General features: G+C 45.3%; 1 long non-coding RNA gene across 1 annotated transcript in view; it reads left to right on the forward strand.

The window, feature by feature from the left end:
- Positions 1-13,779, forward strand: part of LOC308573313 — a 60,584-nt gene extending 46,805 nt beyond the window's left edge. Inside the window, exon 3 of the long non-coding RNA XR_014002025.1 lies at positions 13,374-13,779. This is a non-coding gene — a long non-coding RNA (uncharacterized lncRNA). The remainder of the gene's footprint in view (positions 1-13,373) is intronic.
- The last annotated feature ends 256 nt before the right edge of the window (positions 13,780-14,035 follow it).

The raw sequence follows: 14,035 nt of genomic DNA on the forward strand, positions 1-14,035 counted from the left end.
TAAACAGCACAGAGATAAAAATAAATGGAGGCAGAAAGATTGCCCAAAGGAACTAGGGAAGATTCAGTGGAAGCCTAAACACACAAGGAGGAAGGGGGGGAAAGCTCAAATGCAAATGAAATCTGTTTGGACTACATGAGGGTTGAGAGACAGCAAGATTAGGGAGATAAGAGAGGCAAATATCAGATAAAGAAAAGAGGTGATAATAATTGCCAATCCCAAGGGAGGACAAAGAAAAGTGATTTCCTGAGTTTCCTCATGAGCTGTGGTGACCTGGTTGCATCTGTGTCTAAGGATTTCTGCTCGTGATTCAGTAGATTTGGGTGGAGATTCTTTACACTCAGTGGAGACAGTTAACTGCCTCTACTTTCTGAAAGAATACCTGATAGGCTCAGGTAAGGATGAGATGATCGACTCCATTTTGTTTTCAGGAGTTGATAGGTAAATCCATTCAGGAGGACAAACCTTTCAGATGACTTATCTGCATTTGTTTACATACCCCCATCTACCTCTTACCAGAACCTTCTGTATTGTATTGCCTGGGTCTTTTCTCCTGAATCACTTTATCCAAGCCACTTTCCAAGTCCTTCATTTTAACCTCCTCTCATTGGTCAGCATGCCAGCTCATCTAAACACATCCCCCACAAGCCTCTTTTAAGACCGAGTTTTAGCATCAGTTGCTTGCACATTACCCTGGCCTTCTGAACAACCTCTCCAAAAACAGCTTTAACTCTCCACTGCACTGCATACGCAAAGATTGGCCTGAGCTCAACACTTGAAACCCAACTCTTCTATCATCCCCCCCCCCCGAATGCACCATTTCAGGGGTGCTTTGGCCAGCAGTAGGAGAGGTAAACTTTTCAACCTTGGTTCATTTTTTTTAGTTGTCCTTTTCTTATCCTTCTTTTCCTCAATGATGTGCATTCTGAGAAGGAGCCACAAAGACCAGCACACAATATTTGAAAAGTCAAGACACTGTGGGTTTATATAATAGCATGATGCTACTTGCTGTTTTATTATTTTCCTTCCTTATAATTCCTAGCATTGGCTTTGCCTTCTTTATGCTGAAAACACACCGAGTTGACATTTTAGAGGTTGTAGAAACAAAGGATGCAGAAGGCTAAATTTGGCAAGTTATTATTGCCTTACTTTTTCCCCCTTAGTTGAGGGCATGAAGATCTGTCAGTGAGGGTGTCTGTCACAGAATGTGCAAAGGAGGGGGAGCGAGAGTTGTGGCTAGGCACGGGGTGTGGCATGGTGTGGAGAGAGTACCAGGGGCCAGAGAAAGCTAGAGAGAGTGGCATAAAGGGCCACATTCAGCCTTTTAGCCTGAGGTTAAAAAGGACCCCTGACCATTAGGTCCAGTTGTGGGTGACTCTGGGGTTGCGGCGCTCATCTCGCTTTATTGGCAGAGGGAGCCGGCATACAGCTTCTGGGTCATGTGGCCAGCATGACTAAGCTGCTTCTGGCGAACCAGAGCAGCACACAGAAACGCCGTTTACCTTCCCGCCGGAGGGGTACCTATTTATCCACTTGCGCTTGGACGTGCTTTCAAACTGCTAGGCTGGCAGGAGCAGGGACCGAACAATGGGAGCTCACCCCATCACGGGGATTCGAACCGCCGACCTTCTGATCGGCAAGTCCTAGGCTCTGTGGTTTAACCCACAGCGCCACCCGCATCCCCCTCTGAAAATGTGAAAGTAGGAAGATGATTTCACATCCTCTTTCACCCCTGACCCCCCCTTACAATGATCAGTTGGAAGTTTGACTTTTTTCTTTAACTTTCCCACTTGTCGCTACTGTGCTATCAGTACACCATATGTGTACTGTTTTGCTCTCATAATGTCGGCTGGTTAATGCAGGGTGTTTTAAAATCAGCCGTCTCTTTCAGCTGGCAGCCTGATTGCAATCACAAAGGAGTCAAGAGTTCTCCATCCCTTCCCTCCCCACTGGCGTCCCTGCTCCCCACATCCCGCATTAACAGTTTAAGGCAGCAATCCTCTGCTCACTTACCTGGGTGTAAGCCCTGATCAACTTAGTGGAACTTACTTCTGAGTAGACGATTGTGCTGGAAAATTTCTGGTTGAGATCTTGACCTGAAGAGCTTCGATTCACCATACACTTCTCTAAAGAGAGGTGGATCCTGCCTCTGATCAGGGCTAGCAGTGTTCGAATGGGCACTATTAGCTCTCCCTTTTGAAGCAGTTCAATTTGTATTGCAACACATCCTCATCTCATGTTGAATGCAGGTGTAACATAGCTAAAGCGACTAGCCATGATAGCTGTATTCTGCCTCTAGGTTGCTGGACTACATGGGCCACTTGCTTGATCCCGAATGCTCTTTTTATGTTTTTCAGGCTTACGTTTGTGTGAACTTACCTGGAAGGGTGGTGCTGTGGGTTAAACCACAGAGCCTAGGGCTTGCTGATCAGAAGGTCGGCGGTTCGATCCCCACGACGGGGTGAGCTCCCGTTGCTCGGTCCCTGCTCCTGCCAACCTAGCAGTTCAAAAGCATGTCAAAGTGCAAGTAGATAAATAGGTACAGCTCCAGCGGGAAGGTAAACGGCGTTTCCGTGCACTGCTCTGGTTCGCCAGAAGCGGCTTAGTCCTGCTGGCCACATGACCTGGAAGCTGTATGCCAGCTCCCTCGGCCAGTAAAGCGAGATGAGCGCCGCAACCCCAGAGTTGTCCGCAACTGTACCTTTACCTTTACCTGGAAGTAGGGATGGGGGGGGGCGGAATGGGTTTTGGTTTGAATTTCAGTGAGAAACTACTTAATTTGCACTTTTTGAATCATTGCGTGAACCAAAGCACAGCCACCCTTTGAAACTCGTATTTCACCAAATTTTGTGACGCAGTTCTCTGGCCAAACAATGTGTACAGAAAAGTGAATATTATGGGAAACATGTGTATAAAAAAATGCATTCTTTAGTGAACATAACATACAAACATTCACTATGTTAGGGCAAATTGCTTGCAAATTTAAAAAAAAATCATATTTTTTTTTGAAAAACGCAAATTGCTGCAGAAATGTGGAGAGCTGAACTTAAGATGGAGAAAAATAGGAAACCAAAAGAAATAAAAAGTGACAGATCACAGGGAGTTGCACTAGATGGCATTCTGGGTCCCTTCCAACTCTATAATTTTATGTTACTATGATTCATCCTTAAAGGTAAAGGTAAAGGGACCCCTGACCATTAGGTCCAGTCGTGGCCGACTCTGGAGTTGCGGCGCTCATCTCGCTTTATTGGCCGAGGGTACAGCTTCTGGGTCATGTGGCCAGCATGACTAAGCCTCTTCTGGCGAACCAGAGCAACGCACAGAAACGACGTTTACCTTCCCACCGGAGCGGTACCTATTTATTTACTTGCACTTGGACGTGCTCTTGAACTGCTAGGTTGGCAGGAGCAGGGACGGAGCAACGGGAGCTCACCCCGTCATGGGGATTCGAACCGCTGACCTTCTGATCGGCAAGTCCTAGGCTCTGTGGTTTAAACCACAGTGCCACCCGCGTCCCTACAATTTTATGTTTCTATGATTCATCCTTACCTCACAGTAAACTCCATTGAATTAAGCAGGATAACCTTTCTCATAAAACATGCATGGGATTGGGCTGCATATGAACATAGGGGTATTTTTGTTTGTTTCGCTTCCCAGTGGGGAATCCTGCCCATCAGAAAAACTGCCTGCAATGCTGATGGCAATATCAATTTGGCTTTGTCATCCTCTGTTTGTAAAAAACAAAAGGCTAAGATGTGAGCTGCTAAGGGAGTACTATTGGATCTCGTCTTCAGACAGGTTGTCTTGATATCAGCTGGATATCAAACGACAGCTCAAGGGAGCTTGCATTGGGATTCTGGGTATGCCACAACTGACCTATTGATAAGCAGGAAACTACAGCTATTTCTGTTTGTTTTGCTTGCTTCATAGCATGCAGACAAAAGTACAAATATTGACTCAAAAGTGAAAGGGGGGGAAAGCCATCTGTGGCCATGCCTTTTCTCTCTTTTCTTTTGGGAGACTGTGCGCAATCATGAAGAGAAAAATTGAGTAAGCGCCTTTCTCCCCCTGGTAAAAGATAGAGACATTGGACAGTAACCAGGGGACTATCTGCTTCATTTCTTCATTCATCATTAGGCAGGACTGTGAATCCAAGACCAGTAGGCAATGAGGCATGGAGAAGCCATTTGCAGTAGCCAGTTGATGGAAAGTATTTCATAGAATCATAGAGTTGGAAGAGACCACAAGGGCCATCGAGTCCAACCCCCTTTTTCAACCCCCTATTTCAAGGACACGGTTCTAGGAGAATACATTGGAGTCGAGTCAGACCAAAATTCTTGCGTAGCTTGCAAAGCTTGTACTATTTTATTGTTGTTAGCCACCCAGAGCCCGGCTTCGGCTGGGGAGGGTGGGATATAAATAATATTTATTATTATTGTTGTTGTTGTTGTTGTTGTTGTTGTTGTTGTTGTTGTTGTTGTTATTTCTGGATCCATAGAACCGCATTGCAGAAAAGTAAACAGGGAAGCTGAAACAAGGAAAATATTGATAGGAAGACAACTTTATTGGTTTATTTAAGCATCATCATCATCAGTGCTTTTTCTAAAAAAATGTTTAGGGGCACTCTCATTTTGACTCAAGAAAATCAGAGCATTTTATAGTTTAAATCAGGAAAAATAGACACAGTAAATGGACAAAAGTTCAAAGATTCACAAAATGTTTAGAGGTATGTGTACCCCTGCATCCCCCCAGAAAAAAGCACTGATGATAATAATAATATAATTTATTATTTATACCCTGCCCATCTGGCTGGGTTTCCCCAGCCACTCTGGGCAGCTCCCACAGAATATTAAAACCACTATAAAATGTTAAAAACTTGCCTAAACAAGACTGCCTTCAGATGCCTTCTAAAAGTCAGAGAGTTGTTCATTTCCTTGACATCTGATGGGAGGGTGTTCCACAGGGCAGGCATCACCACTGAGAAGGCCCTATGCCTGGTTCCCTTTAACTTCACTTCTCACAGTGAAGGAATGGCCAGAAGGCCCTCCGAGCTGGACCTCAGTGTCTGGGCTGCACGATGGGGGTGAAGACGCTCCTTCAGGTATACTGGGTCAATTCAACACTTTGAATTGTGCTTGGAAACATACTGTAGGTCTTCCAGGACCAGTGTTATATGGCCTTGGCAGCCACTCTAAGCTGCCACATTCTGGATTAATTGTAATTAAATTTATATACTGCCTGAATATCATAGGGTGTTTTACAGTAGACAGGGGTCAGCAAACTTGTTCAGCTGGGGGCCAGTCCACTGTCCCTCAGACCATGTGGGGGGCCGGACTATATTTTGAGCAGGGGGAAATGAATGAATCCCTATGCCCCACAAATAATCCAGAAATGCATTTTAAATAAAAGGACACATTCTACTTTAGAAGGTGATTGGGCCGGATCTGGCCCCCGGGCCTTAATTTGCCTAGCCATGCAGTAAAAAGGTAAAGGGGCCCCTGACCATTAGGTCTAGTCGTGACCGACTCTGGGGTTGCAGCGCTCATCTCGCTTTATTGGCCGAGGGTACAGCTTCTGGGTCATGTGGCCAGCATGACTAAGCCGCTTCTGGTGAACCAGAGCAGCGCATGGAAACACCATTTACCTTCCCGCCGGAGCGATACCTATTTATCTACTTGCACTGGTGTGCTTTCGAACTGCTAGGTTGGCAGGAGCAGGGACCGAGCAACAGGAGCTCACCCCGTCGCGGGGATTCAAACCGCCGACCTTCTGATCGGCAAGTCCTAGGCTCTGTGGTTTAACCCACAGCCACACCCACATCCCATTAGCCATGCTAATGCAAAATGCATAACATAATGGCGGCAACAACAACAAGAGGAACAACACCCCCTCACCACGGATGCAATGAAAAGGTAACAGATTGTTTAATCAACCAAAGGTTTGGCTGAAGAGGAATGTCTTCACATGGTGCCTAAATACATGCAGAGGTGTTTGAGAGTTTGTTGGAAATGTGTGTGAAGGGGCTAGGGGAGGGAAGGTTTCAGCTCAGCTCCTAGTACTGGGAATTTGAGTCTATCAGCTGCAGTTTTGCAGCTGAATCTCACTCTGAGTCCTGGCGTCTTGCAGATGACCCTGCCAAGGAACCATTTCTGAGTCTGCATTCCCCATTTATCAAACAATGGAAAGACGGACCTACCTCACTGGTCTGTTGTGAAGATTAATGAGATAACAAAATCTTCCCTTGAGCCTCAGGGATAGGCTTGCCCCATACATCTAAATAACAGACGCACTGTGTGTGGGAAAGTGACTTTCACCATGCTTTCTCCTCCCCTCCCTCTCTTTTACCCCAAATACCAGAGAGAGAAAGTGAGCTGAAAAATCTGCTGCTTAAATCAAACAGCCCTCACACCTTTGGGTGTTTCTAATATGCATGTCATGTTTGAAAAATGTCAGCGGTGGGGGGGGAGGAAGGGGGGAGACGGAATAATTCTTCGCTGCACATTTGTCTGAAGTGCATAATTGCTGCATTTGACATGTATGAATGCACTTTCATTATGGTGTCAAGAGGACACTTTGTACCTGGAAAAGGAGCAAGTGATTTGAGAATGGCAAATAAAATAGTAAGCATTTTGCTTAAATAAAGTTTATTACAGCTTTGGGGAAAGAGATAATTATAAAGCATTCACTGGCTTGTTTTTCCTCTGATTGAGGCTTTAAAATGTCATTTAAGAAGATTAAGGTATTCAAGACTCGCAGTCTTGCTGAGGTGGATAACCTGGAGCAAAGTTGCCCCTGGACAGTCCTACCTCTTCCACTCACTGGCATTCATTCTTCTTCCAGGCATGTCCAAAGTCTGTTTTGGGGGCCTAATCCGGCCCGCCGGTCGGTTTAATCCGGCCCCTGTGGCAGTTTATTTCCTTGGATAAAATCCTAAAAAAACCCCTCAAAAAAGCTAAACAACTTCAATCCTAAGAAAAAGCTCAACAATTTTGGTTGGGCTTTTGGTCAGCCCTCACGGTCCTTCACTTCATCAAATGTGGTCCTCTTTGAAAAAGGTTTGGACACCATCCATACCAGTTCTGGGGATGTTGGCTTTTGGGGAGGGCAGGGGCTTTGAACAAGATGGTCTAAAAATGCCACCGCCCTCTCTGTGTGTTCCCACCTCTTCCTAACCGCTTCCTCGCTTTTCTTGCTTCTACTTCTGCGCCCAATCCCAGAACTAAAGAGCTCTTGCTACTTCTCACTTCTTTACTGCACCACTTGGTCCATCAGTTGTTGTTGTTGTTGTTAAATGAGTTTATATACCGCCCTATACCTGGAGGTCTCAGGACAGGTCACAGAAAAGAACACAACATGTATAATCAAAATAAAAAGAACAACCCAATAACACTCCCCCAGAAAAGAGCCATATTTTAAAAGGGTATTGGATGTCAAACAGATCAACCAAAGGCCTGGTTCAAAAGGAACGTTTTTGCCTGGCTCCTAAAGGTTGTTAGGATATTTCCGTTCCACCTTAAAAGGGAACAGGCTTTGTGAGTCACAGAGTCTGCGTATTTCCTGTTCACAGGAAGTTTATGTTTGTACATTGCTTTCGTTTTCTCTCTGTGCCTGAGACATCGAAGCAGGCAGTCATGTTTTCTCTTTGTTCTGACCAACGCTGAATAAAGTTCTAAATAATGCTCTCCTGAGTGCACCTTTCGTTGTGTGAACTCTGCTGATAGAGCGTGCACCAGTCCTTGGAATGCGGAAAGCTATTTCCGAGGCTTTTGTTGCTAATTGATTGACACTGCGTTTCTACGGGAGGTTGTTGGATCGCACCAGAGGCGACGTGGGGGCATGATGGCCTTTGGACTCCCTGGCAGTATCCCAACAAAGGTGTGTAATGAAGGTGCCAGGCGAACTTCCCTGGGGAGAGCATTCCACAGATGGGGAGCCACTGCAAAGAAGGCCCCGTTCTCGTGTTGCCACCCTCCGGACCTCTCAAGGAGGAGGCACACGAAGGAGGGCCTCAGAAGATGATCTCAGGGTCTGGGGTAGGTTCATATGGAAAGAGGCAGTCCTTGAGGTATTGCAGTACTGAGCCATTTAAGGCTTTATAAGTCAAAACCAGCACTCTGAATTGGGCCCAGAAACTAATTGGTAGTTAGTGCAGTTGGACCAGGATTGGTGTAACATGCTCAAACTGTCTTGTTCCAGTGAATTCTGCACTAGCTGAAGTTTCTGAACCATCTTCAGAGGCAGCCCTACATATAATGCATTGCAGTAATCTAACCTTGAAGTTACAAGAGCATAGGCAACAGTAGTTATGCTATCCCTGGACCACCAGCCGAAGCTGATGCAATGCACCCTAGGCCACTGAGGCCACCTGAGCCTCAAGTGACAGCAAAGGATCCAGGAGTACACCCAAGCTACGAACCTGCTCCTTCAGGTCAGGAGCTTGTCCTATTCTCGAGTAGGACTGTGGTAGAGACACATGCCTGACAGGCATGTTCTCTCCCTCCTGGTTGATCGTTCGGGAGCTTCAAAAGCTTTCTTCAGCCCAAACATCACAGTGACCAATGCCAACAAACATCGGCACACTTAGGGATCCGTAGAGTCTTTGCAGCTTGCGTAACAGACCTCAGCAACTCAGCATTTTGGCTAATCTACTTTATTTACATATAAACACACACAGAGCACAGCAACATGGCTCCCTCTCTCTCTAGCATCAGACAGCAAAGAGAAAGTACAAAGGGCAATAGTCCCACTTCACGGAACACAGTAACACATACATCCTTTCTCCATCACGTCCCACTCTGTAAAGTCAAAACATACACCGTCATATGATAGACCAAAATCCCATTACTTCAATCACAGAGCAGGAATTCTAACAGTGTAACCCCATCAAGAGCAGGCGACCTCTCAGCCATCTGGCCTGGGATCCAGAGAACAAAGGAAGAGCCCTGCTGGATCAGGCCAAAGGCCCACCCTGTCCAATATCCTATTCTCACAGTGCCCAGCCAGTTGCCCATGACAAGCCTGAAGTCAGGAGCTGAAAGCGACATCCCTCTTCTTGTCTGTGATTCCCTGCAGCTGATATTCAGAGGCACAACACCTCTGAAAGTGGAGATCAAACATAGTCATGAGGGCTAGTAGCCGATAATAGCCCTTTCCTCCATGAATTTGCCTTAGTTGATAGTTTAACTATGTGCTGTGTTGTGGAGTATTTCCTTTTGTCTGTCCTGCACCTTCCAACATTCAGCTTCATTGAATGCTCATGAGCTCTCCTATTATCAGAGAAGGAGAATAGCACCTCTCTCCCCACTTTATACACACCTAGTTTTATGCACCCCTTTTTACTTGTCTTAAAAGCTCCAAATGTGGTCATCTTTCCTCGGAGGAAAGCTGTTCCATTCCCTTGATCATTTTGGTCGCCCTGCTCCAAACAGAACAGGAGCAGAGATGGCATTGCATTTAGTTATTCCTTGATGCAGAATGCAGATCTTGGCAAGTTGTCACGCTCCCCGTAAGCTCCAAATGAGCCTTTCTTTACCGGCCATTGTATGCCCCTTTCCTTTCCCCTGCGCAGGGGACTTTTGATTCCGTCTTTTTTGTTGTTGTTGCTAGTATGAGGTTTTTCAGCACTTTTCGTCCTGCTGCTATGCTTGAAAGAACGACTGCTCTCAGCCTACTTTACTGCCAGGACAAAAGGAACCTGGAAGGGACATCCTGCTTAAAAAAGTAGGCTGGCTATTGTCAACAGTAATTCATAATGTAATTCCAGTCATTTTGCCAGAGCTTAAAAAGTAGGGCAAACCCACATTGTCCCAGTAGGGATGCAATTTGGGGTAGGGGGATGGGGTTATCTGTGCAAAAAAGAGAGGGGGGGATAAAAGAGTAAAGAAAACAAGAAGCAGAGATGGGAAAGGAGCTTCTAGAAACCTGAAAATGAATCCCACTCTCCTCTGGCATGGGAACTTTCCAAAACAAGTCGTATTGCACCACTTGTTGTTGTTTAGTCATTTAGTCGTGTCCAACTCTTCGTGACCCCATGGACCAGAGCACGCCAGGCACTCCTGTCTTCCACTGCCTCCCGCAGTTTGGTCAAACTCATGCTGGTAGCTTCAAGAACACTGTCCAACCATCTCGTCCTCTGCCGTCCCCTTCTCCTTGTGCCCGCAATCTTTCCCAACATCAGGTTCTTTTCCAGGGAGTCTTCTCTTCTCATTAGGTGGCCAAAGTATTGGAGCCTCAGCTTCAGGATCTTTCCTTCCAGTGAGCACTCAGGGCTGATTTCCTTCAGAATGGAGAGGTTTGATCTTCTTGCAGTCCATGGGACTCTCAAGAGTCTCCTCCAGCACCAGAATTCAAAAGCATCAATTCTTCGGCGATCAGCCTTCTTTATGGTCCAGCTCTCACTTCCATACATCACTACTGGGAAAACCAGAGCTTTAACTCTACGGACCTTTGTTGGCAAGGTGATGTCTCTGCTTTTTAAGATGCTGTCTAGGTTTATCATCACTTTTCTCCCAAGAAGCAGGCGTTTTTTAATTTCATGACTGCTGTCACCATTTGCAGTGATCATGGAGCCCAAGAAAGTAAAATCTCTCACTGCCTCCATTTCTTCCCCTTCTATTTGCCAGGAGGTGATGGGACCAGTGGCCATGATCTTAGTTTTTTTGATGTTGCACCACTAGGAGTGCGAAATTTTGGGCATGCAACAGGATCTTTAATGCACACTTAACAACAACAACAACCGCCCCCAGCTGGCTGGGTTTCCCCAGCCACTGTTGGCACAGGTTGACCAGGCAAGCTAAAGTACAATCAAATTTGATTAAGCTAGCACAGCTTAGTGGCTAAAGAGACTGAACTATGAATCATAAGAACAAAGAAATCTGCCTTATATTGAGTTAGTCCAAAGGGTCCACCTGGCTCATTATTGAATGGTGGTTGCTCTCCAGAGATTCAGACAAGAGGACATTCCCAGTTCTACCTGGAGATGCCAGGGATTGCGCCAGGAACTGTCTGCGTGCAAAGCCGATGCTCTGCCAGTTTACCACTGAACTGTGGTCCTTCTTCACAAGACTCAAGTTATACCAAATGGTCTCCCTTATCTTAAAAGCAGAAATGCCATTTAAGTGAGACAGTGACTGGGGAGCAGGTGGAGAGTCACCTATTTCAGATAACAAATGATTGTTTCCCCAAAGCACTTGTCTCTTCAGATAATTCATTTCTTCCATCCAGTGTGACTATTGTTATCCTTCTGACAATTGTTTGTTTGTCTGCTTGTTTAATTTATTTTAAGGAGGCTCTCAAGGTGGCTTGCGGAAAAGGGATAAAACAGAATTCCTATACAAGATACAAAGAAAGACAAAACAGCAGGTGTAACCTTTTAAAATGCAGCGCCACACTTTTATTTATTTAAACAGCGAACAGGAGCCATTTAATACCAGCAGTGATATAAAAACTGTACAAAGCTCTGCATGCGAATTTAACGCAACATGGAATATATGAGTTTTCAAAGCCTATTTAAAATCCACTCTGGAGAGACCAAACATGTGAGGAAGTTCCACAGACAGGGGGACAGCTCTGAAAAGGCCTTGTCTCCTGTGCTGTCAATCTTATAAATTTGTATGGTGGACCCACAAGAATAGCTTCTGGGACTGATCTCAAGGACTAGGAAAATTTGTATTGGATCACCTGCCCCCAGACCATTAAGATTTTCAGCTTCAGGGGCACAGTGGTGGAATTTCTCTCCCATGAGTTAAAATGGGAGGTGTGGTTATACTCCCAAAGACATATTTTTAGGTTCTGTAAAGTAAATCATGGCCCATTCTTTGTTTTTGGATCAAATATGGATGCCTCAGCTGATCAGATAACACATATGCTTCCTCAACCTTCCCAGCAAACTATAATACTGCATTATTTGAGATTTGTGGCATCACATGCTCTCATTGTGTGGGCTTTTAGTTATATGCTTCTGCCAACTGTCTTCATGGAAATTCTGACATAAGTGATATTCCTAGAAGTAAAGGTTGGTAAATGAATTCTTGAACAGTGTAGCTGCCACAGACATCTATTCATCTGAGCTACTTCAGAAGAGATGCCTCCCATTGACTGAGCCACTTGGAGTCAAGGGCTCTCCTCGCCCTCCTTGCTTGCTTGCCAGAGTAGTATTATAACACTTTGCCTCCATACTTTAGTACTGGCACTTGTTGGTGCCTCCCTCCCCTTCCTCTTGCCTTCCCCAAAGATTTGGGGATTTGGGGGCTCTAACATAATGCTCATATTTCTCTCTCCCAACTCCCTCATTTAGCATTCAGAGTCCATTCAGATGTCCTTCTTGTTATGTATTCCTGGTGATTTGTGCTCTTTATGCTAGCAGTGTGGTTAGATGCAATCTTGCTTTCAATACTCTATGTGCCTGAAAATATTTTGGGGTGGACGTGCTGCTTTGTTTCTGATCAGTGCATTTCCCATAGCTTCCTGATTGTCAGGCATCCCGGTTCCCATCTTGATAACGCAGCAAGCGTAGTTAATTGAAAAGGAAGATTTATTGCAAAAAAACAAACAGAGTTCGCCGGACGGCTCTAACAAGCCGCCAGCCTCATCAGTCATGATGATCCTTCTGAAGACTGCTTCCTGCAAGACCAGAAGCAGCTGAACTTTCGCTTCTGACGTCTCTTGTTTTGCTTCCTGTCTTGGAGCCTTCCCATTCGTCGAGACCTTGGACTGAGAGGGTCAGCTCCCACCTCTTCCCCATTCTCTGAGGGGCTGTCTCTTAGTGCTTTCCTGCCTGATGAACTGCTTCCTTCTCTGTTTGCGGCATTTTGCACTTTCAAGAGCATTGGCAGGGTTCTGGCTCGCTCTCAGTCACTCCCTTAGCAATCTGCATTCCAAAGGGCCGGGGAGTTGGCACTTGCCGGTGCTCATCCTGCCTGGCAGTTAAACCGCTCTGTTCCTGGCTGCTTCCTTCAACTGGCTGCAAACCTTCTCTGGGGGCAGGCTCATTCATGACACTGATGAAATCCTGCAACTTTTTATACTGCATAGGAACATCAGAAGAGTCTGCTGGATCAGACCAACCCCCTCCCCCAGATAATTCAGCATCAGGTTCTCACAGTGGCCATGCAACTGCCTGTGGAAAACCAAGCAGGGGCCTGAGCACAATAATATTCTCCTCTCCTGTTTCCAGCTACTGGCATTCAGAAGCAGCTAGTAGCTACTGAGAGCCTTATCCTCCCATGAATTTGTCCAATACACTTTTAAAGCCATCTTTGGTGGTGGCCATCACTGCCTCCTGTTGGATTGAATTATATAGTTTAATTATGCACCACCACAAATGTTCCAGGTTATTTATTTATTTATTTTTGTCCCTTTCTGTTGTGTTGTAGTGCAAAAGTGTCCCTCCATATGGCAACAGTGTGTTACCACGGGGAAAGCGGAAAGATTTGTGGATGTTCCAGTAACACACTAACTGTGCTGATGATGTGCTGCCGAATACATCTGCCAAAAAAAGGAAAGAGAAAAAGAAGGCATGATAGAGAACAGCAACAACCGGGAAAAGCTAGACATAACATTTTACAACGACAGGAAGAAACACCACGGGCAGAATAATTGCAACACACAGGAAGCGCAAGGATATAGTTTGAGTGCCTCACTTGTAGTTCTATAAATCACTTCATGTGTCAACACACGAACATAAGTTATTAATATTGCAGTTGTTGTATAAGGGATTATTATTTTGATCGGAATGTAATTGAAATGAATAGGATTTTGGAGTGCAGAAATAAAGAAAATAATCAAACCAGCAAATCTAGCACGGCGCGGGGGGGGGGGGGCTAAATTATATAATTCGGTATTTGAATGATTGATATTAGTAATTGTATTATAATTTGGTATTGTTATAATGAGACTATTATTGGATGGTAATTGAAAATTAATAAAAATTATTATTAAAAAACCTAAACCAAACACCCAATCTAGAGGTGCTTCCAATTTGCAGAAACGTTCTGGAGAACTCAAAAGCTTTAAAATCAGGCTTCCCCAACCGTAT

This window comes from Podarcis bocagei (genome assembly GCF_964188305.1).
Source record: "Podarcis bocagei genome assembly, chromosome: 14".
In the NCBI taxonomy this organism is placed as follows: domain Eukaryota; kingdom Metazoa; phylum Chordata; class Lepidosauria; order Squamata; family Lacertidae; genus Podarcis; species Podarcis bocagei.